We start from the raw sequence: 21522 nt of genomic DNA, 5'->3' as shown, positions 1-21522 counted from the left end.
AAAAGGCATTCCAATCCATCACTTCGTGGTAGAATGTATGATCACCTATGTAGCATTGCATGTGTTTCCCCTAAGCTGCAGGTCGACAGTGCCTGTATTGAGTTAATTCATGTATTCTCTGTCACCATGCCTTCTCACATGCAACGCACACTCCTGTCTGTTTCCCCTGCCAGGGTTGAACCCCAGCCAATCCAGTTTGGAAAGGAATTAAGGGACTTTTCCAGGATGAGAAAACAAACAGATGCAACCTCGAAATATGTGGCAGCGATTGGTGCAGGTGAACAGCTCATCTCAAAGAATGATTGTGATTGGATGGAAAATGCTTTAAAAGACAGAGCTATCCTCTCCTGAGCAGAGGTGAGAGGGCAGTGATCCAATCCTTACGCTGAGCACAGAAAGAGTAAACCTCTCACAATGAAGGGCGCAGCCGTGTTCCTGTGCCTGATGGCCCTGCTTGCTGGTAAGCCTCTCACATTGAAGGGTGCAGCCCTGTCCCTGTGCATGATGGCCCTGCTTGCTGGTAAGCCTCTCACATTGAAGGGTGCAGCCCTGTCCCTGTGCATGATGGCCCTGCTTGCTGGTAAGCCTCTCACATTGAAGGGTGCAGCCCTGTCCCTGTGTCTGATGGCCCTGCTTGCTGGTAAGCCTCTCACATTGAAGGGCGCAGCCCTGTCCCTGTGCCCGATGGCCCTGCTTGCTGGTAAGACTCTCACATTGAAGGGTGCAGCCCTGTCCCTGTGCCTGATGGCCCTGCTTGCTGGTAAGCCTCTCACATTGAAGGGTGCAGCCCTCGCCCTGTGCCCGATGGCCCTGCTGGCTGGTAAGCCTCTCACATAGAAGTCCCTGTGCCCGATGGCCCTGCTTGCTGGTAAGCCTCTCACATTGAAGGGTGCAGCCCACTCCCTGTGCCCGATGGCCCTGCTGGCTGGTAAGCCTCTCACATAGAAGGGTGCAGCCCTCTCCCTGTGCCCGATGGCCCTGCTTGCTGGTAAGCCTTTCACAATGAAGGGTGCAGCCCTGACCTATCCCGATGGCCCTGCTTGCTGGTAATCCTCTCACATTGAAGGGTGCAGCCGTGTCCCTGTGCCCGATGGCCCTGCTTGCTGGTAAGCCTCTCACATTGAAGGGTGCAGCCGTGTCCCTGTGCCCGATGGTCCTGCTTGCTGGCAAGCCTCTCACATTGAAGGGTGCAGCCCTGTCCCTGTGCCCGATGGCCCTGCTGGCTGGTAATACTCTCACAATGAAGGGTGCAGCCCTGTCCCTGTGCCCGATGGCCCTGCTTGCTGGTAAGCCTCTCACAATGAAGGGTGCAGCCCTGTCCCTGTGCCCGATGGTTCTGCTTGCTGGTAAGACTCTCACATTGAAGGGTGCAGCCCTGTCCCTGTGCCCGATGGCCCTGCTTGCTTGTAAGACTCTCACATTGAAGGACTCTCACAATGAAGGGTGCAGCCCTGTCCCTGTGCCTGATGTTTCTGCTTGCTGGTAAGCCTCTCACATTGAAGGGTGCAGACCTTTCCCTGTGCCTGATGGCCCTGCTTGCTGGTAAGCCTCTCACATTGAAGGGTGCAGCCGTGTCCCTGTGCCTGATGGCCCTGCTGGCTGGTAAGCCACTCACATTGAAGGGCACAGTCCTGTCCCTGTGCCTGATGGCTCTCACATTGAAGGGTGCAGCCCTGTCCCTGTGCCTGATGGCCCTGCTTGCTGGTAAGCCTCTCACATTGCAGGGAGCAACATACGTGCACCCACGCCAGTGCACCGCACGCACGGGGGTTGCACAGCACATCGCCTGTGCACACGTGCAGACGGCCTCTGTAAATACGGTGCCCTGCCCATTCCCCCTGGGACGTGCATCGACTACTTCCAACATGTGCTGCGGTGAAGCGGTCCGGGCCCTCATTTCCTCAGCATGAAGCAGTCATGAGTGTAACCGCAGTCTGTCACCCTCATACTGTGAGACCAGGCGATTCAGGCTCCGGCTGAATGGGTCCGTCCAGAAATCTCTTTCCAGCCTAAGCGTCCATTCGCCAAGTAAGTGCCTTCTGCCCACCTTGGAAGAAAGTCGACATGAAGCAACACAGGTTCGATCCCCGGGTCCGTGCTTAGAAACCTCTGGGTATTTAAGCGCGTTATAAATACGAAACTAGGACAAAAAACAAACAAAAAAAAATGATGCAACTAAAAAAAAAAAACTCTTAACAGCGCCTCGATGCCTACGGCTGTGTGAGCGCTTTAAAAATGGCTGAATAAATAAATCTGAAGCGCCAAAGGCTGCCGTTGACTTAGAGGCTTAAATCACTATCGGAGCAACTCAGACTCTTTGTCCCACTGAGGTTAACACATGTGCTCACATGAGTTGGGTATTAGTAGCACCCCTTAATTACAGAGCGGTCCAGGTGTATGGTGGGACGCGCTGTATAAACAGACACCATGATGGCTGGTGTGAAGCTTACCTATGAGTTCTATCATTTGTGTTATTAGATATGTAAGCAGAGGGCATTTTCGCTAGAGTTTGCTTGTGAGCCTTAAATCAAAACCCCTCGCTTAAGCCCCAACCAGGGGTGGACTGGCAAAGGGGTAAAAGGGCAATCGACCCTCAGGCTAGTCCAGCTGCCGCCCCATGGCACGGAGCTCCAAACTGTAAAATAAAGAATAGAAAAAGACGGAATCCTTCAGAGTCTAGGCTGCCATAAAGAAATAGGGTTTTGCAAAGATTCTGTGTAAATGGGGGACACACATGGCCCCCACAGGTGATGAGAGGGGTCCAGGCTGCCACAAAGAAATAGGGTTTTGCAAAGATTCTGTGTAAATGGGGGGAGGCACATGGCCCCCACAGATGGTTAGAGGGGAGGGGTCCAGGCTGCCATAAAGAAATAGTGTTGCAAAGATTCTGTTTAAATGGGGGGAGGCACATGGCCCCCACAGATGGTTAGAGGGGGAGGGGTCCAAGCTGCCATAATGAAATAGAGTGTTGCAATGATTCTTTGTAAATGGGGGGGCGGGCAGGCACATGGCCCCCACAGATGGTGAGAAGGGTCCAGGCTGCCACAATGAAACAGAGTGTTGCAAAGATTCTGTGTAAATGGGGGGGACACACATGGCCCCCACAGATGGTGAGAGGGAGAGGGGTCCAGGCTGCCACAAAAAAATAGGGTGTTGGAAAGATTCTGTGTAAAAGGGGGGGACGCACATGGTACCCACAGATGGCGGAGGGGGAGAGGTCCAGGCTGCCACAATGAAATAGAGTGTTGCAAAGATTCTGTGTAAGTGGGGGGACGCACATGGCCCCCACAGATGGTGAGAAGAGGGGGCCTAGGGTGCCACAATGAAATAGAGTGTTGCAAAGATTCTGTGTAAATGGGGGTGGCAAATGGCCCACACAGATGGCGAGAGGGGGTGTGGTCCAGGCTGCCACAATGAAATAGTGTTGCAAAGATTCTGTGTAAATGGCGGGAGGCACATGGCCCCCACAGATGGCGAGAGGGGGTGGGGTCCAGGCTGCCACAATGAAATAGTGTTGCAAAGATTCTGTGTAAATGGCGGGAGGCACATGGCCCCCACAGATGGCAAGAGGGGGTGGGGTCCAGGCTGCCACAATGAAATAGTGTTGCAAAGATTCTGTGTAAATGGCGGGAGGCACATGGCTCCCACAGATGGCGAGAGGGGGAGGGGTCTATGCGGCAGGGGCATGTTCCAGTATGATTATGTGACCTTGCATGGTAATGTTGGCCCCCCTGTGCCCCTTACACCATGAGCCTGGTAGAATGCACAGCAGGTGATCAAGATCCATGACTTATTAGAGTTTGCCCTCGGCTTGATTCTGTGCGAATGCGTCCCCCGTGTTTGGTGCATTCTTGATCCCTGTGTGGTCATGCAAATATAGCCTAATAGCACCCTAAATAGCACTCACGGATGCTACTTATATAGTGGGTATAGGAATGGCCCTGGGACTATTTGGGGCACTTACTTTTGGGCATGCATAGAATTATGTAATATTCAGATATTAATTATTAGAAGACTGCAAATAAAGGGGGGTCATTCAGAGGTGGGCAGATTTTTTAATACCGCTGAAGAAAGTTACCAGCTCCGACTGTGGTATTTCTGGAACACCTCCAGTGCTGTTTCAGAAATACCACATCCAAGGGCGGTAATGTGAAAAGGTTCTTTTTTTCCATGTATGCACAGTAGAGGCTCATATCACTACTGTTGATTGTCGTAATGCACAGAAGGGTCCCCTTGACACGGCCATTTCTAAAAAAAGAAATTCACTCTATTGGAGGGACGCTCCTGTGCCGCCGTTCATGCAGTAAAACGAATACTGATGAATTTACTATTACCACCCAACTCTGAATGACCCCAAAAGTCTGTGATTGCTTTTCATTGTCATTGTCTCGTCCAGAACCTTGTGCTCTTATGTGACCCTCAAAAGACACACATGCAAATCAACACCAGATTCATATACAAAGTCACATGGACACCGATACATCCTTGCACCTATAGATTACGTGTTCACAAAATACACTAAACCACATTCCGCCACAATTGCCAGCAGGATCCCAACCACGACTTCCTGTCCTGTCTGGCAGAGGATGAATGGCAAGTCAAGGTGGTCTCTTATATAACTGTCAGACAGGGCAACAAAAGGTGGTGAGGGGCAAGGCATGGGCCTGGTGTGATGGGCTGTTAAAGGGTGTGAATGGCAAGGAATCAGGGATTGTGCAATGTTGCCAAGGGAAGGAGGTGCGTGCAAGTTAAGGGAATGAGATTGAATTAATAGTTAAAGCCTGGAGCAAAAGGGGCACTGCGGGCTGCAAGCTAATTGTAAGAATCAGGGGGGCATTGATAATGTGGTGCAAGGGAAGGACACCGGAGGATGATCTGGGTAAATGAGATGGTGATACACATCTGGAAGGGTTGGGCAGCAGTTTGATATCCGACCTGTATGCCTTTGCACCCGAGTGTGGGAGTGACTTGACCCCCTTTCTTTTTTCTAAGTGATGACTACTTGCTTTATGAACATATGTTTCAGTGACTGCTTCTTTTATATTTTTTGGGTTGCTTTATCTTGTGACTTGGTACATTGAAAGTACACACAATTGTACGGGCATTGATTACAATTATAATACATTTTAATTGTAATTAACAGTAAACAAGTTTAGCTATTCAAGAACAACTTGGCAGAGAGCAGTTTTTTTTTGTTTTTAATATTCAAGATGAAAAAGACGAAGCAGTCTCCCCTGATTTCAGAATGGGAAACTGTGGAAGCAGGAAGACAGGGCTGAAATTCCCAACTTCCATACTTCATAAACGATGTGATCCTGAGCAAATCATTTTTCCTCACTGTGCATTATTTTCGTTAACTATCTGTAAAGCATCACTCATGTGGGTTTATACTCTATAATTTAACTCTAAAAATAATGTTAACAATGTCTGTTAAGAATACTGGTGGGGAGGCAGGATGGCAGGTGAGGATCTCATGTTGTGAGGGGTGAGTGCACAGGGTGCGGGTATGGGCTTTGTGTTGTGGGCTCGGGAGGTAGAAAGCCAGGTATTGGTCTTTTCCCATCCCAGCAAAATCCCCTGGTTCAGCAAGGGCTCTGCTCCACCAATACATTCTCGAGCTTTGCCCCCTCTTTACATTGCTCTAAAGCTGGGATGGGAGGAGATGAATTAGAAAACTGTAGCACGTGGAAAACCAGGCTCACAACGCAGCTTTCCTGTGTCACCGATTATATCATCCCAGTGAAACAATTTTACTATGTTTGCTAACTGAAAAAGATAGTGCATAAAACAGTAGTAATACCAATAATATCTACTACATATGCTTGAGAATGTGTGGGACAGAGAGAGGTTGGTATTGAGATTACTGGAGAATGTGTGGGACAGAGAGAGGTTGGTATTGAGGTTGGTATTGAGATTACTGGAGAATGTGTGGGACGGAGAGAGGTTGGTATTGAGATTTCTGGAGAATGTGTGGGACGGAGAGAGGTTGGTATTGAGATTACTGGAGAATGTGTGGGACAGAGAGAGGTTGGTATTGAGATTACTGGAGAATGTGTGGGACAGAGAGAGGTTGGTATTGAGATTACTGGAGAATGTGTGGGACAGAGAGAGGTTGGTATTGAGATTACTGGAGAATGTGTGGGACGGAGAGAGGTTGGTATTGAGATTACTGGAGAATGTGTGGGACGGAGAGAGGTTGGTATTGAGATTACTGGAGAATGTGTGGGACGGAGAGAGGTTGGTATTGAGATTACTGGAGAATGTGTGGGACGGAGAGAGGTTGGTATTGAGATTACTGGAGAATGTGTGGGACGGAGAGAGGTTGGTATTGAGATTACTGGAGAATGCGTGGGACGGAGAGAGGTTGGTATTGAGATTACTGGAGAATGCGTGGGACGGAGAGAGGTTGGTATTGAGATTACTGGAGAATGCGTGGGACGGAGAGAGGTTGGTATTGAGATTACTGGAGAATGCGTGGGACGGAGAGAGGTTGGTATTGAGATTACTGGAGAATGTGTGGGACGGAGAGTGGTTGGTATTGAGATTACTGGAGAATGTGTGGGACGGAGGGTGGTTGGTATTGAGATCACTTGTTCTGCAAGTTCGGGCCACTGCACTGTGGGGTTTGGGCCCTTGCACCAGGGGCTAGAAAAGTGAATTTTCCCTCCAGGCCAGTTGTTGCCAGTATTCCACTGGCTCCAAGCACCCATAGAAATTTAAAAAAATGAATACCCTAACCTTTTGTAGCAACAGTGCACTGCTCTGTTTGTAATACACTATACTGCTCTGTCTGTAATACGCCTTTTGTAGCAACAATGGGACTGCTCTGTCTGTAATATGTCTATTGTAGCAGAAATTGCCCTGCTCTGTCTGTAATATGCCTTTAGTAGGAGCAATGGGCCTGCTCTGTCTGTAATATGTCTATTGTAGCAGCAATGGGACTGCTCTGTCTGTAATACTTCTACTATAGCAGATATCGCACTGCTCTTTCTGTAATATGCCTTTTGTAGGAGCAATGGGACTGCTCTGTCTGTAATACGTCTTTTGTAGCAGATATCACACTGCTCTGTCTTTAATATGCCTTTTGTAGGAGCAATGGGACTGCTCTGTCTGTAATACGTCTTTTGTAGCAGATATCACACTGCTCTGTCTGTAATACGCTTTGTAGGAGCAATGGGACTGCTCTGTCTGTAATACGCCTTCTGTAGCAGCAATGGGACTGCTCTGTCTGTAATATGTCTATTGTAGCAGATATCACACTGCTCTGTCTGTAATATGCCTTTTGTAGCAGCAATGGGACTGTTCTGTCTGTAATACGTCTTTTGTAGCAGCAATGGGACTGCTCTGTCTGTAATGTGTCTATTGTAGCAGATATCACACTTCTCTGTCTGTAATATGTCTTTTGTAGCAGATATGGCACTGCTCTGTCTGTAATACGTCTTTTGTAGCAGATATGACACTGCTCTATCTGTAATATGCCTTTTGTAGCAGCAATGGGACTTATATCCTCAAGATTGATACATTCTCTGTGAGCTATATCAGACACAGACGGTCAAATGTCAATGTTAAATATATTTTGTATAGCGCATAGCTGTCACTTTGCAGCAGTGTATCATGGTGGGGAAGTGTGGTCACTGCATAGTTTAGGTACTGTTAGTCTGAAGTATGGTGTCTCAATCAATGAATGGAGTTCTAGGGTCATGTTACCTGTATGTCGTACTGGACAGGTGTAAGGCGGGCTGGGGGGGATTTCTGCTACACTGCACTGAGCTGGGCTGTGAAGGGAGGAATGCACATGGCGACGCTTCCAGTGGGAGGGCTGGAGCTGCATAGATGGAGGTGTCACTGATGCACATGTGCTCTGCACATGACACAAGTGCTGTGCATGCGACATGTGTGGCGGCCACTACAGAGCATAGGGGCTTAGAGTGAAATAGACATGAACTAGTCTTAATATACAAGGCAGTATAAGTGTGTTGGAAAGAAGTGGCAATACGGGAATGCAATATACAGTTGTAACTGCACAGAAGGCAGTGTGTGTTACAGGCCTGTTCTAAGAGCACAACGTATTTTGTGATTTATTGGATGTTATAGCACAGGTGTGTGTGTTTGTACTGAAGCGCTCACCTAGGACATCTATGTGCAGCCTGTAGGCCTCAGATTTGAACCACAGAGCGGATGCAGTGTTTGTGATGTATAGGGTGTTTTTGCACAGGGGTGTGTGTGTGTTTGTGTGTACTCAAGCGCTCACGCAGGACATTATGTGCAGCCTGTAGGACACATATTTGAACCACAGAACGGATGCAGTGTTTGTGATGTATAGGGTGTTATTGTACCGGTATCTGTGTGTTTGTGTGTATGTGTGTGTGTGTGTGTGTGTGGGTATGCACTCCAGCGCTCACCCAGGACATGTGTGTGTGCAGCCTGAAGGCCACAGATTTGAACCCCAAATAATTGGGCTATTATCACATGTAAATGCTGCGCTTAGGAGCAGCAACAATGTGTCATGCCGCTTTATATATGAATGCATTGCGATCACATCTGGAGCTCGCTTTTTCTAATTTAGATAAGCATAGATTAATCACGTGTTCAGGTTGAGGCAAATGCAAGGGACGAGGCAGAGCTAGAACACTGCAGCAGTGACTAATCAAATCCTACTGCAGAACCCCCCAAAAGATCATTAACATTTATGAACTCCTAAGCAAAGGTGATGACACATTGCTAATGTCTGAGAAAAATATATGATTGTACATAAAGTAGCACTTTATTGTGGCCAGCATTTACTAGTTTGATCTGCTGAAATCACTTCACTTCAGCTAAACTCCCAACCAAATCTGGTTCCTAACTCTAGCTCCAATACAAGCAGCCTCCGAGCAAACACAGCACAATGACCACACAGACTCCAGCCCCAACATTCAACACACAGAACTGGATCTCCAATGCTCAGTGACCAACAGTCCCTCCTCCCAGAGAGCTCCAGGAGATTGCATCGCCTCAACTGGCCCCACTCTGCAATGCATATCCTGCACACACCAAGTCAGAGGCAATATGCAGCCTCCCAGCAAACACACAACAATGGCCACACTGACTCCAGCCCCAACATTCAACACACAGAATTGGATCTCCACTGCTCAGTGACCAACAGTCCCTCCTCCCAGAGAGCTCCAGGAGATTGCATCGCCTCAACTGGCCCCACTCTGCAATGCGTATCCTGCATACGCCAGGTCAGACGCAATATGCAGCCTCCCAGCAAACACAGCACAATGGCCACACTGACTCCAGCCCCAACATTCAATACACAGACCTGGATCTCCACTGCTCAGTGACCAACATTCCCTCCACCCAGAGAGCTCCAAGAGATTGCACAGCCTGACTTGGCCCCACTCTGCAATGTGTATCCTGCATACGCCAAGTCAGGGGCTACATGCAGCCTCACTGCAAACACACAACAGTAGCCACTCTGACTCCAGCCCCAACATTCCAATACACAGACCTGGATCTCCACTGCTCAGTGACCAACATTCCCTCCACCCAGAGAGCTCCAAGAGATTGCACAGCCTGACTTGGCCCCACTCTGCAATGCTTATCCTGCACACGCCAAGTCAGGGGCTACACACTGCCTCCAAGCAAACACAGCACAATGACCACACAGACTCCAGCCCCAACATTCAACACACAGAACTGGATCTCCAATGCTCAGTGACCAACAGTCCCTCCTCCCAGAGAGCTCCAGGAGATTGCATCACCTCAACTGGCCCCACTCTGCAATGCGTATCCTGCATACGCCAGGTCAGACGCAATATGCAGCCTCCCAGCAAACACAGCACAATGGCCACACTGACTCCAGCCCCAACATTCAATACACAGAACTGGATCCCCACTGCTCAGTGACCAACATTCCCTCCTCCCAGAGAGCTCCAGGAGATTGCACCGCCTCAATTGGCCCCACTCTGCAATGCATATCCTGCACACACCAAGTCAGGGGCTACACACTGCCTCCAAGCAAACACACAGCAATGGCCACACTGACTCCAGCCCCAACATTCAATACACAGAACTGGATCTCCACTGCTCAGTGACCAACAGTCCCTCCTCCCAGAGAGCTCCAGGGGATTGCATCGCCTCAACTGGCCCCACTCTGCAATGCATATCCTGCACACACCAAGTCAGAGGCAATATGCAGCCTCCCAGCAAACACACAACAATGGCCACACTGACTCCAGCCCCAACATTCAACACACAGAACTGGATCTCCACTGCTCAGTGACCAACAGTCCCTCCTCCCAGAGAGCTCCAGGAGATTGCATCGCCTCAACTGGCCCCACTCTGCAATGCGTATCCTGCATACGCCAGGTCAGAGGCAATATGCAGCCTCCCAGCAAACACACAACAATGGCCACACTGACTCCAGCCCCATCATTCAATCCACAGAACTGGATCTCCACTGCTCAGTGACCAACATTCCCTCCTCCCAGAGAGCTCCAGGAGATTGCATCACCTCAACTGGCCCCACTCTGCAATGCATATCCTGCAAACACCAAGTCAGGGGCTACACACTGCCTCCAAGCAAACACACAGCAATGGCCACACTGACTCCAGCCCCAACATTCAATACACAGAACTGGATCTCCACTGCTCAGTGACCAACAGTCCCTCCACCCAGAGAGCTCCAGGAAATTGCATGGCCTCAACTAACTCCACTCTGCAATGCGTATCCTGCACACACCAAGTCAGACGCGACACACAGCCTCCCAGAAAACACACAACAATGGCCACACTGACTCCAGCCCCAAATTCAATACACAGAACTTGATGTCCACTGCTCAGTGATAAACATTCCCCCCACCCAGAGAATTTAAAGCAGATTGCACAGTCTCAACTGGCCCCTCTCTGCAATGCTTATCATGCACACGCCAACGCAGAGACTGTATACAACATCACAGAAAACACACAACAGTGGCCACTCTGACTCCAGCCCCAACATGCAATACACAGAACTTGATCTACACTGCTCAGTGACCAACATTCCCTCGACCTGGAGCACTCCAGGAGATTGTATGGCCTCAACTGACCCTACTCTGCAATGGGTATCCTGCACATGCCAGGTCAGGGTCTACATGCAGCCTCACAGCAAACACATAACAGTAGCCATTCTGACTCCAGCCCCAACATGCAATACAAAGATCTTGATCCCTGCTGCTCAGTGACCAACATTCCCTCCACCTGGAAAGCTCCATGAGATTGCACAGCCTCAACTAGCCTCACTCTGCAATGTGTATCCTGCATTCGCCAAGTCAGGGGCTACATGCAGCCTCACAGCAAACACACAATAGTGGCCAATCTGACTCCAGCCCCAACATGCAATACACAGAACTTGATCTCCACTGCTCTGTGACCAACATTCCATCCACCCAGAGCACTCATGGAGATTGCAAAGCATCAACTAGCCCCACTCTGCAATGGGTATCCTGCACACGCCAAGTCAGATGCTACACACAGCCTCTCAGAAAACACACAACAATGGCCACACTGACTGCAGGCACAAAATTCAGTAAACAGAACTTGATCTCCACTGCTCAGTGACCAACATGCCCTCCACCCAGAGCGCTCCAGGAGATTACACAGCCTCAAATGGCCCCACTCTGCAATGTGTATCCTGCACACACGAGGTCAGAGGCTACATGCAGCCTCCCAGCAAACACACAACAATGGCCACAATGACTCCAGCCCCAAATTCAATCCACAGAACTTGATCTCCACTTCTCAGTGACCAACACTCCCCCCACCCAGAGGGTTCCAGGAGATTGCATGGCCACAACTAGCCCCACTCTGCAATGCTTATCATGCACACACCAAGTCAGACGCGACACACAGCCTCCCAGCAAACGCACAACAGTGGCCACTCTGACTACAGCCCCAACATGCAATATACAGAACTGGATCTCAACTGCTCAGTGACCAACATTCTCCCCACCCAGTGAGCTCCAGGAGATTGCACAGCCACAACTGGTCCCAATCTGCAATGTTTATACTACACATGCCAAGTCAGGGGCTAAATACAGCCTCCCAGCAAACACACAGCAATGGCCACACTGACCCCAGCACCAACATTCAATACACAGACCTGGATCTCCACTGCTCAGTGACCAACATTCCCTCCACCTGGAGAGCTCCAGGAGATTGCACAGCCTCATCTTGCCGTACTCTGCAATGTGTATCCTGCACACGCTAAGTTAGGGGCTACATACAGCCTCCCAGCAAACACACAACAATGGCCACAATGACTCCAGCCCCAACATTTAATACACAGGTCTTGATCCCCACTGCTCAGTGACCAACATTCCCTCCACCTGGAGAGCTCCAGGAGATTGCACAGCCTCATCTTGCCGTACTCTCCAATGGGTATCATGTACACACCAAGTCACGTGCTATATGCAGCCTCCCAGCAAACACACAACAATGGCCACACTGACTCCAGCCAGTGGCGTAACACAAAATGTGGGGGCCCCCCTGCGAGCCATGCTTAGGGGGCCCCCCAACTCAGCAACAAATCACTGGTTGCGTCAAACTCTGGGCCGGCCTAGATTATCAAGCTTGCGAAATACGCATGAATGTGCTGCTGAAGGGTTATGCCACACACTGCACTAGTAGAATGATATAAATATGTGTTTGAATGCAGTATATAGCACACTTTCTGAGAAAAATTGCCTAAAAAGCAAGAGTGTTTGAAATTGTTTTGTAGGGAAGCACCAATCCAATAGATGCAAGTCACCAACAGTGCACAGGAATATTAATACTTTGCTATTAAAAATGCCATGCCACATTGAAAACATGTCCAAGTGCCTACACAACGTAGACCAGTGTAGACACGTAATATTGTTACAGTAAAGCATGCCAGGCCACATTTAGACCTACCTAGATTAGAAAATGTCAGTGGAAGCATTAACACTCATCAAGAAGAGAACACACATTCAAGCCTGTGGCCTCTAACAACACGGCCAAACTCTTTAAAATCTGCAAGGAACTGATCAATCCTGTTGCAGTCTTTACCTCTCCTGTTCCCTCCCAGGCCCTCTGTCATCTCACTTCTCTGCTAAAACTCCTGTCCTTTGTCTCCTCTTCCTCTCCCTCTTCCTCTCTCGGCCCCCCTTTGGCCATCTCTACCTCTCTTCCTCCTTTCTCCTCTTTCTCTCTGACAACACCTGAGAGAGGTTTTTGGACAAGTCCGATCTATGAAAGTGTCATCTAAACAGGTGCTCCCCTGCTCCAAAACCATCAAGGTCCATATTGACACCCTTGTTCTAACCTTGGATGATTTCTGTAATCACTCTTTTGCCACTGGAATGTTCCCCTCTCCCCTTAACCACTCCCTTATGCACCCACTCCTCAAGAAGCCATCTGCTGATCCTGCGTGCCCGGCAAACTATTGCCCAATCTCCATCACCCCTTTCCTGGCCAAACTGTTGGAAAAGCTGGCCATCTCCCAGCTTACTTTCCTCACAGAATCTGTTGGTTGTCTCCATGACCTTCAGTCTGGCTTCAGAGCTGCCGGAGGCACGGTAACTGCTCTCCTGAACGCCTGTAAAGATCTGCTCTCTAACCTTGATTCCAGCATTCCTTCTGTCCTTATCCTCCTTGATCTTTCCTCTGCTTTCCACACGGTCAACCACGCCATCCTGATCAATCCTGATCAATCGACTCCATGAGAACCTGGACATCACGGATCAGGCCCTTGAGTGGCTGACCTCCTTCCTCTTGGACAGCCCCTCCCAGGACCAACTTGGTCCCTTTCTCTCCGCTCCATCCTCTGACCATGGTTTTTCAACCTCTACTTATCCCCTTTGGCCCACCTTAACTCTACCTTTGCCTCTAACTTTCAGTGTTATGCGGCTGACACTCTGCTTTCCTTCGGGCTCCCCTCATACTCCTCTACTCTCTTGCTCGTTCCTGACTGTCTATCCACGATTCAGGATTGGTGTGCCTCCAACGATTTCTGCCTTAATGTCAGTAAGATGGCGATCCTTCTCATTTGGACTCCTGCCCCTGATTTCCCTCTCCGCCTTGGGCCCTTCCTGTGAGGCAAACAACCTTGGTGTCATCTTTGAATCCACTTTCTCTTTTTCTGCTCACTACCAGCTTCTCCTCCTCAAAGGAACTCTTCACTTTCTCACTTTCCCCCATTAGCTCACGGTCTCCAGAGCCCTGGTTCTCTCTAGGCTGGCCCAGTGCAACAGCCTCTTTCTTAATCTGCCTTCCTCTACTCTCCACCCTCTGCAACTAATCCAGTACAGGACTGCAAGACTTATCCTTGGCCTCAAGCCCAGGAATCATATCTCTCCAGCCCTGAAATCTCTCCACTGGCTCCCAGTTGCTGCAAGGATCAAGTTCCCCACCCTTTGTATTGTCTACAAGGCTTTCTGGGCCTGGGGTCCGCACTACATCCAACGCTGTCTTCCAAAATATCTTCCTTCTCAAGCCTTTCGCTCAGCTACCTACAACTCTCTAAGGGTTAAACTTTTCTCCAGGCAGAGAGTGGGGGTAGATCTCTCTCCTCTGCAGGTGCCTCCCTCTGGAATAGCCTCACTGCCCCTTTCAAACTTGAGCTGGACCACATGAAGTTCCGGAAGCAGCTGAAAACTTTCCTCTTCTCCTCTGCTTTCTCTCTCTCCCTCCCCTGCTGCCCTACCTGACCTACCTGTCCGCTGTACCGACTGTTTGCTTGGCTACCCTCAGAGTCTCACTGAGTCCAGACTCTTTCTTGATCAGTCACCCTTGCACTGCCTCTGGGCCTACCAAGCACTTAGGGGCTGTAACTGTAACCCTACAGTCCCTTGTTTGCCTTGCAATACCAAGAGCCACGCTGCCATGGCTGCACTTACTCTGAGCATTGCTGCCCTGTTTTTCCCTCCCCTCTCCCTTGCACTTCCCTCCTCCCTTCCCCCTTGCACTTCTCGTTCTCGCACTTGCATGATCTGAATGACACAAGGCTTAGTAAGATTGTTTGTCTTGTCCTCCCTCTATCTTCCCTCCCTTTTCTTGTCGCGCCTAGAAACCCTTGTGTACCATTGCGTTATAAATGACTTATATCATATCATTTGATCACAGATGCCCAGAAAAATATACAATGCCGCAGTAAGAAACGGCTAGACTAGCAGCCCCCAAATGGCAGTCTAGCCAGGTAATTCACTTAGCAGGACTGCTTTATCAGAAATGCCCAGTTAAAAAAAGTCATACCAAACTTAGGAATGACTAGACTGGCTGCACCAACATGCCTCTCTAGCCACTAATACCACATATCATGCCTGCTTAACCTGGAAAGCATTATGATTTGTTGTACAATCCTGCCCCCCCCCACAAATCCGCTCTCGCTACCACCCCTACCCCATCTCCAAAATCAGCTCCTTGGCCCAGAATTACCTCCATGTCACTCTTCCTTGTCCCAGAGTGACTTAAAAAAAAAACAATTTCTTTTTGAAGTCATAGGGCTCTTTCACCCCATGACATGGGAGCCTCGAGCCTAGCATCTTCCATGTCATGGGGAGGGTGGAGCCCTCAGACTTCAAAATAAATGTTCTTTTTGTAGTCACTCTTCCTTCATAAAGAAATTATTTCTGTTACAGAAATTATTTATTTATGAATGAAGACTGAATTCAAAAAGCCCCCTCCTAGGACATGTGCTGGCGGGGCCCCCCCGCACGGCGGGGGCTGCAGGGGCACCTGTTATGCCAGTGACTCCAGCCCCAACATTCAACACACAGAACTGGATCTCCACTGCTCAGTGACCAACATTCCCTCCACCTGGAGAGCTCCAGGAGATTGCATGGCCTCAACTGGCCCCACTCTGCAATGCGTATCCTGCACACGCCAGGTCAGAGACAATATGCAGCCTCCCAATAACACACCACAATGGCCACACTGGCTCCAGCCCCAACATTCAACACACAGAACTTGATCCCCACTGCTGAGTTACCAACTTTCCCTCCACCCAGTGAGCTCCGGGAGATTAAAGAGCCTCAACTGGCCCCACTCTGCATTGCTTATCATGCACACGCCAAGGCAGAGGCTACACACAGCCTCCCAGCAAACACACAACAGTAGCCACTCTGACTCCAGCCCCAACAGTCCAATACACAGAACTGGATCTTCACTGCTCAGTGACCAACATTCTCCCCACCCAGTGAGCTCCAGGAGATTAAAGAGCTTCAACTGGCCCCACTCTGCATTGATTATCATGCACACACCAGGTCAGGGGGTACATGATGCCTCCCAGCAAACACACAACAGTAGCCACTCAGACTCAAGCCCCATGCTCTTATTGTTATACTGAATTTCAGCAAGAGAGAAGCAATCTTGGTACCTGCCTCCAAAGTACCCCCTCTTCATCCCTCTCCTATCCCGCTTCTTGGTAACAAAACAACCAGTAGGAAAGGACATCCACCGCCACACCCTGTCACTCAGCCAGCCCCTCCCTAACTGTCTTCCGTAGGATACTCAGCAGGACACCCGCACACGCATTCCAGTACCAGAACATTCATGACATCACAGCATGCAGGTGTGAATCACAGCACAACATCTAACTTCTGTTAGGGTCAAGAATATTTTTATTTTTATTTTTTTTATTTTAATTGTAACAATTAGTTTACAAATAAACTTCAATTACAATAAACAATAGACGATCCTGCTTTCACATACATAAACATAAATCTGCAGGAGGACAAGAGAAACAAGAAAACAAAGACAACACAAGGAAATGACAGTCTTTCAATGACAATCATTCAATGAAGGAAGGAAAGGGAATCTTTCTGATTGACACTGGTCCTCATTCAGAATATGTTCCACTAAATCGCAAACTGCACATGTCAGTGGCATGTTTGATCCAGATAGTATATGGTGCCACCATTTGTCCATAACCTTGTCAATTGGCGCAAAAGCGCCCAAATAGCGAGTACGATGTTCCTTAATTTTAGGACATTCAATGACTAGGTGTTTTACAGATTCGACTGTGATTTCACAAAACCTACAAAGATTATTCTCAATTTTGGGGGCTTTTCGTCTCCATAGAATCTCCTTTGTTGTGTGTGCGTTCAGCCGCAGTCTCAGAAATTGATTACAGTGTTTCCTTGAGGGAAATTTTTGTAGGTATCTTGGTAGGTGATCCAGACAATTTGTTAGAGAGCCTAAGTCGATCGACGTAGATAGGAGATTTATTTGTTCTAAGTTATCTATCCAATTCCATTTCCTTAGTTTTTGTTTCGCAATTTGGGGAATGTCTATCAAGGTTTCCCACGTTACATCTGCAGTTCCAAAATCAGTTTTAGACCGCTAGTCCAATTTTGTGTAATACTACAGTGTTGTTGATGGATCATATTTGAAAAAACTTTGTAGGCCGGGGCCTGGTCCTTTAGTGACATCTTTCGGAGCATGGCCAAAGATTTCCAGACAACTATGTTATGCATTGATTTAAGTCCGAGTTCAGGTCTAATAGAAATCATTGAAACACCTTTTGGTAATTTGAGGATGCGTCTCCAGAAGAGACCTTCAAGGGTTGGCCATATATGATGATCTGGGTTCCATCCAGCCTCAGCTCCAAACGTGATCGAGGGAATAACCTTTTGTGTATAAAAGGTTAGTACAGGTTTGAAGGTAAATTTCCCATATTCGGCATGTAGCTTCGATCCTTGTAATGCAAATGTCAACATACGTTGTTTCAGGTCGCAGATCCATTCATGCTCTCTTATTGAGATGTTATAAACAATGCCCAGGTATCTAATAGATGATACAGCTTGGATCTGAAGTACATCAAGGTTCCATCTAAAGTTCTTTGTTAATCTTTTGGATGTAGTTCCGATCGACATGACCTTTGTTTTTTCTACATTGGTTTGCAGCAAATTGTCTGATAGATAGCTTTCCAATGCATATAACAGTCTCTGAAGTCCAATTGGTGTTGCATCTATTAGGACAATATCGTCTGCATATATTATCCAGCTAATGCTGTTGTTGTCTATCCTCGGGGGGGAAACAGCGTGTCTGTGTAAATGCTTCAGATATATTGGATATGAAAAGTTTGAATAACAGGGCAGCTAAAGGGCACCCCTGTTTGACTCTTTTATTCGTTCTTATTTTATCAGTCAGTTCACCTGCTTCGTTGATTCGCACTCTAACTGAGGTATTTTTGTGGAGAGCCATTATCGGCTGCAGTAATTCCGATGGACACAACCAGTTTATCAGTTTTTTCCACAATTTTGTTCGATCTAAGGAGTCAAAGGCCTGTTTCATATCAATAAAGGCAATAAAAAGATTCTTGCCTTGTTGTAGAGCATTTAATTTCAGCAGGTTTAGTATAGTTAAGTTCACTTCTGTTCCTACGCCTTTGGTAAAACCTGTCTGACGTAAGTCGAAGTGACCGGAACACATAGCCCACTTTGACAATTTCTGTTGTAGAAAAGACACAAATACCTTCCCCAGGATATCTAAGAGAGCAATTGGTCGATAGTTGGCCGGATCATCGCGGCATCCTTTTTTGAAAATGGGAACTATGATGGCTGAGTTCCAAGATTTAGGTATCATTTTTGTTGCTGCAATTGTTAGGAGTAGATGGAAAATGAAGGTTGTCCACAGCTAGTTGTTTGCTTTCAGTGTGACATTGGAAAGGCCATCGGGTCCAGCGGCTCGCGAGTCTTTTAAGTGTCGAATTGCTGTTGATATATCTTCTTTAGATTCGATTACATTCCAAGACTGGACTTCATCAAGTCTTTCGTCACTCAGCTGATGTTTGTTGCTCCCAAAAACCAAAATGTGCTGTTCCCAAGTGGCCTTAGAGATACCATGATGGGTCTTCGCCTGCTGGAATATTGTTTTATTATTTATGATGTTCACCTCTTTCTTGATCTCTCATCGTTTTGAAGCATTTCAACCAGTTTTGATATTGTGTCTTTAGATGTTTCCTTTGCAACAATTTATTTGGATCTGGCTCTTTATTTAATTTCCTGAGCTCACGGCATAGTTGTTTTTTTTTAGAGACACCAGTGTACTAAATTCATATTTCTTTTGAAAGGAGCAGCAATTCGGATGTTTGAACTTGATTTGAAAGTCTACTATCAACGCAGGATAGTTTAGTTTGTCGCATGAAGCGGTCTCCTCTGAGGTTATCATTTCGTTCAATTTCCGCAATTGCTTGCTATTATTTTTAGTCTGTTGCCTCTTTGATTCACCTCAATTGGTTGGTTGAAGATCTCTGCATTTCTGGGGAAATATGCCTTTAGAGTTAGTTCAAGTGGATTATGGTCACTGCTTGATGATTTCAAGACCTTCAGCTGTAGAATCTCATTTAGCATTGTATTTGATGCCCAAATGTAGTCAATGATTTTTCTTGTACCATCACGCTGCCACGTAATATTCGGAGGACGATCACCTTTGGTTTGACCGTTGAGCATATGGCAGTTCCTGGCAATCATGGCTGAGTCAAATTGGTAGCCTCTGCATGTTGAGTAAGCTTGATGCTTGAATTTTTTCATTATCAAATTCTCATCAAACCACGAGAAATTCAGGTCTCCGCATAATATCACTTGTAGGTCAGACCATAATTCCATGTTATCATCAATCAATTTTGTAATTGATTGAATGAAATGAGATGAGGGTATCATGGCTGAATTCCAATAGGTGTTGAGAATTAGTAGATGATGGAATGGTACATTTGATCTCTGACTGTTTTGAAGGATTAATCCTTGCACAAACAAGTTTGGAGAGAATTATTTTAAAATCTCCCAGCCTGATGCGTTATTTATCATAGTCAGAAGACCAGAGAACGGTTGACCGAATTGATTTTTCCCAGCCGGGTTTAATATGATTGAATATCCTTCTCTAGACGGCGCCTCCCGCAGCCATGTTTCCTGGAGACATACTGCAAAGTTGGTTTTCATCGAGATGTTGAAATTCTGAAACAAGTGCCGGAAACCTCTAGTATTCCATGATATAAGGCCATTTCCGTCCTCCTTAGTTTGTAATAGCTAAGTTCTATTCGCGCGAGTCTGTGTTGAAGGTTGGGAGGAGATATTTTGGTTACCGGCTGTTCTTTCTTGGATGTTAAATTGTTTCCTTAATGCCTCACGACGTTGTTCATGGGTTTGCTCACCAACAGCTGACACAGCTTTTCTGAAGCCGTCTCTTCGGTGTGTTGTTTCTAATGTCAGATCGAATCCGTATGACAACAGCTCGTCTTTTGCAGCGAGCATGGTGTTTTCTACTGCCTGGGAAGGGATATGTAGATAGACCATATCTAGAGAGTCCTCGATGATGTATTCCACAATGGCTATGTCATTTTACGTTATCGTTCTCAGTGACGGAAAGTTGTGTAGCAATTGCATTACATTTCTGCGATTCAGGTTAACTTCATTTGCATCTGGAAAAATATTCTCGAGCCTAAGTCTCCATAGTTTTTGTTCCAGTCTAGATTTAGCAGGCACAGTTTCTTTAGGATTCAATTGCTTTTGCTTTTGCCATTGGGCTGCCATCATTTTAGGATTTAATTTTAAGGAGGTCAGTTTTTTTTGGTGAGCCACATCATTGTCATCCTTTCTGCTGTAGGTTTGTGAATTCTCGTTTGGGCAATTTTGATTTGCATTTAAGCAAGTCTTCTTTCTTTCTCCTTCGTTAGGTATTTCCGCTTGGTGGATTTTTCACAGGCCTTGAGGAGGATTCCTGGCCGAGCGGTAAAGTTCTTCTTCTTGTGTTGACTGTTGCAATTCGTCAGACTCGGCTGAATATGTGGACAGATCACATAAGTCGATAACACTTACATCAGTTTTCTTTGAGCTAGTGTTAGAATCCAGTCTTCGTCTTTTATTTGGATTAGGAGGATCTACCACACTTATTTTAGTTATTTCTTTCGGCATGGACTTGCGAACAGGCATACACTCATTATCATCCTGTTTATCGTTTGGTGTATTGCGTGAAAACAGACCCAACTTGTGAGGAGTTGAAAGATTTCTCACAAACTGTTTTGTTTTATTTCTGACATTTTTCATTTTATTTTGCTGCTTATTTGTTGATTGTTTTTTGGCTTGAGCTTTTATAGATTTTTCACCTAGTTTTGATGTAATCGAAGGAACAAACAGTTTTGCCGTTCCAGTAAAAATGTTGAAAGAAGTAACGGGTCCTTTAGAACTCGGTGCAGCAGCGTGGTTTGGAAGTTGAGCTTCCACCGCTATTGCTTCAAGTGGGTTGTTTTTACATTGGTCTGATCCAGACCCTTCGTGTGGTTTGTTTGCAAGAGTACCATTGGGCTGTTTTTCAGCTGTAGAAGTCAAATGTGGTTCAGCAATCACAATGATTTCACTGTTTGCTTTATCCAGTACAGGTATCTCTAAGTTCTTTCCTGGGACAGTTATGTGTTTAGAGATGTCAGTCGAACTACATTGGTCTACCTTTGCCCTTGTTTTCGCATTTAATTTCACTGTGCGATGTAGAGGTCTCTCATTAGGGGGATATTCCATGTCTGTCTTACTTCTGGAGAATGAGTGGCGA

The 21522-nt window shown here is 47.2% G+C and overlaps 1 long non-coding RNA gene across 1 annotated transcript in view; it reads left to right on the top strand.

Moving 5' to 3' along the window:
- The first annotated feature begins 359 nt into the window (after positions 1-359).
- LOC138580422 (uncharacterized) overlaps positions 360-21522 on the top strand; it is a 47501-nt gene continuing 26338 nt past the window's right edge. Inside the window, exon 1 of the long non-coding RNA XR_011304309.1 lies at positions 360-460. This is a non-coding gene — a long non-coding RNA (uncharacterized lncRNA). The remainder of the gene's footprint in view (positions 461-21522) is intronic.

Source organism: Ambystoma mexicanum, chromosome 1p (genome assembly GCF_040938575.1).
Source record: "Ambystoma mexicanum isolate Mex_15411 chromosome 1p, UKY_AmexF1_1, whole genome shotgun sequence".
In the NCBI taxonomy this organism is placed as follows: domain Eukaryota; kingdom Metazoa; phylum Chordata; class Amphibia; order Caudata; family Ambystomatidae; genus Ambystoma; species Ambystoma mexicanum.
This window is presented reverse-complemented; position numbering and strand designations above follow the sequence as displayed.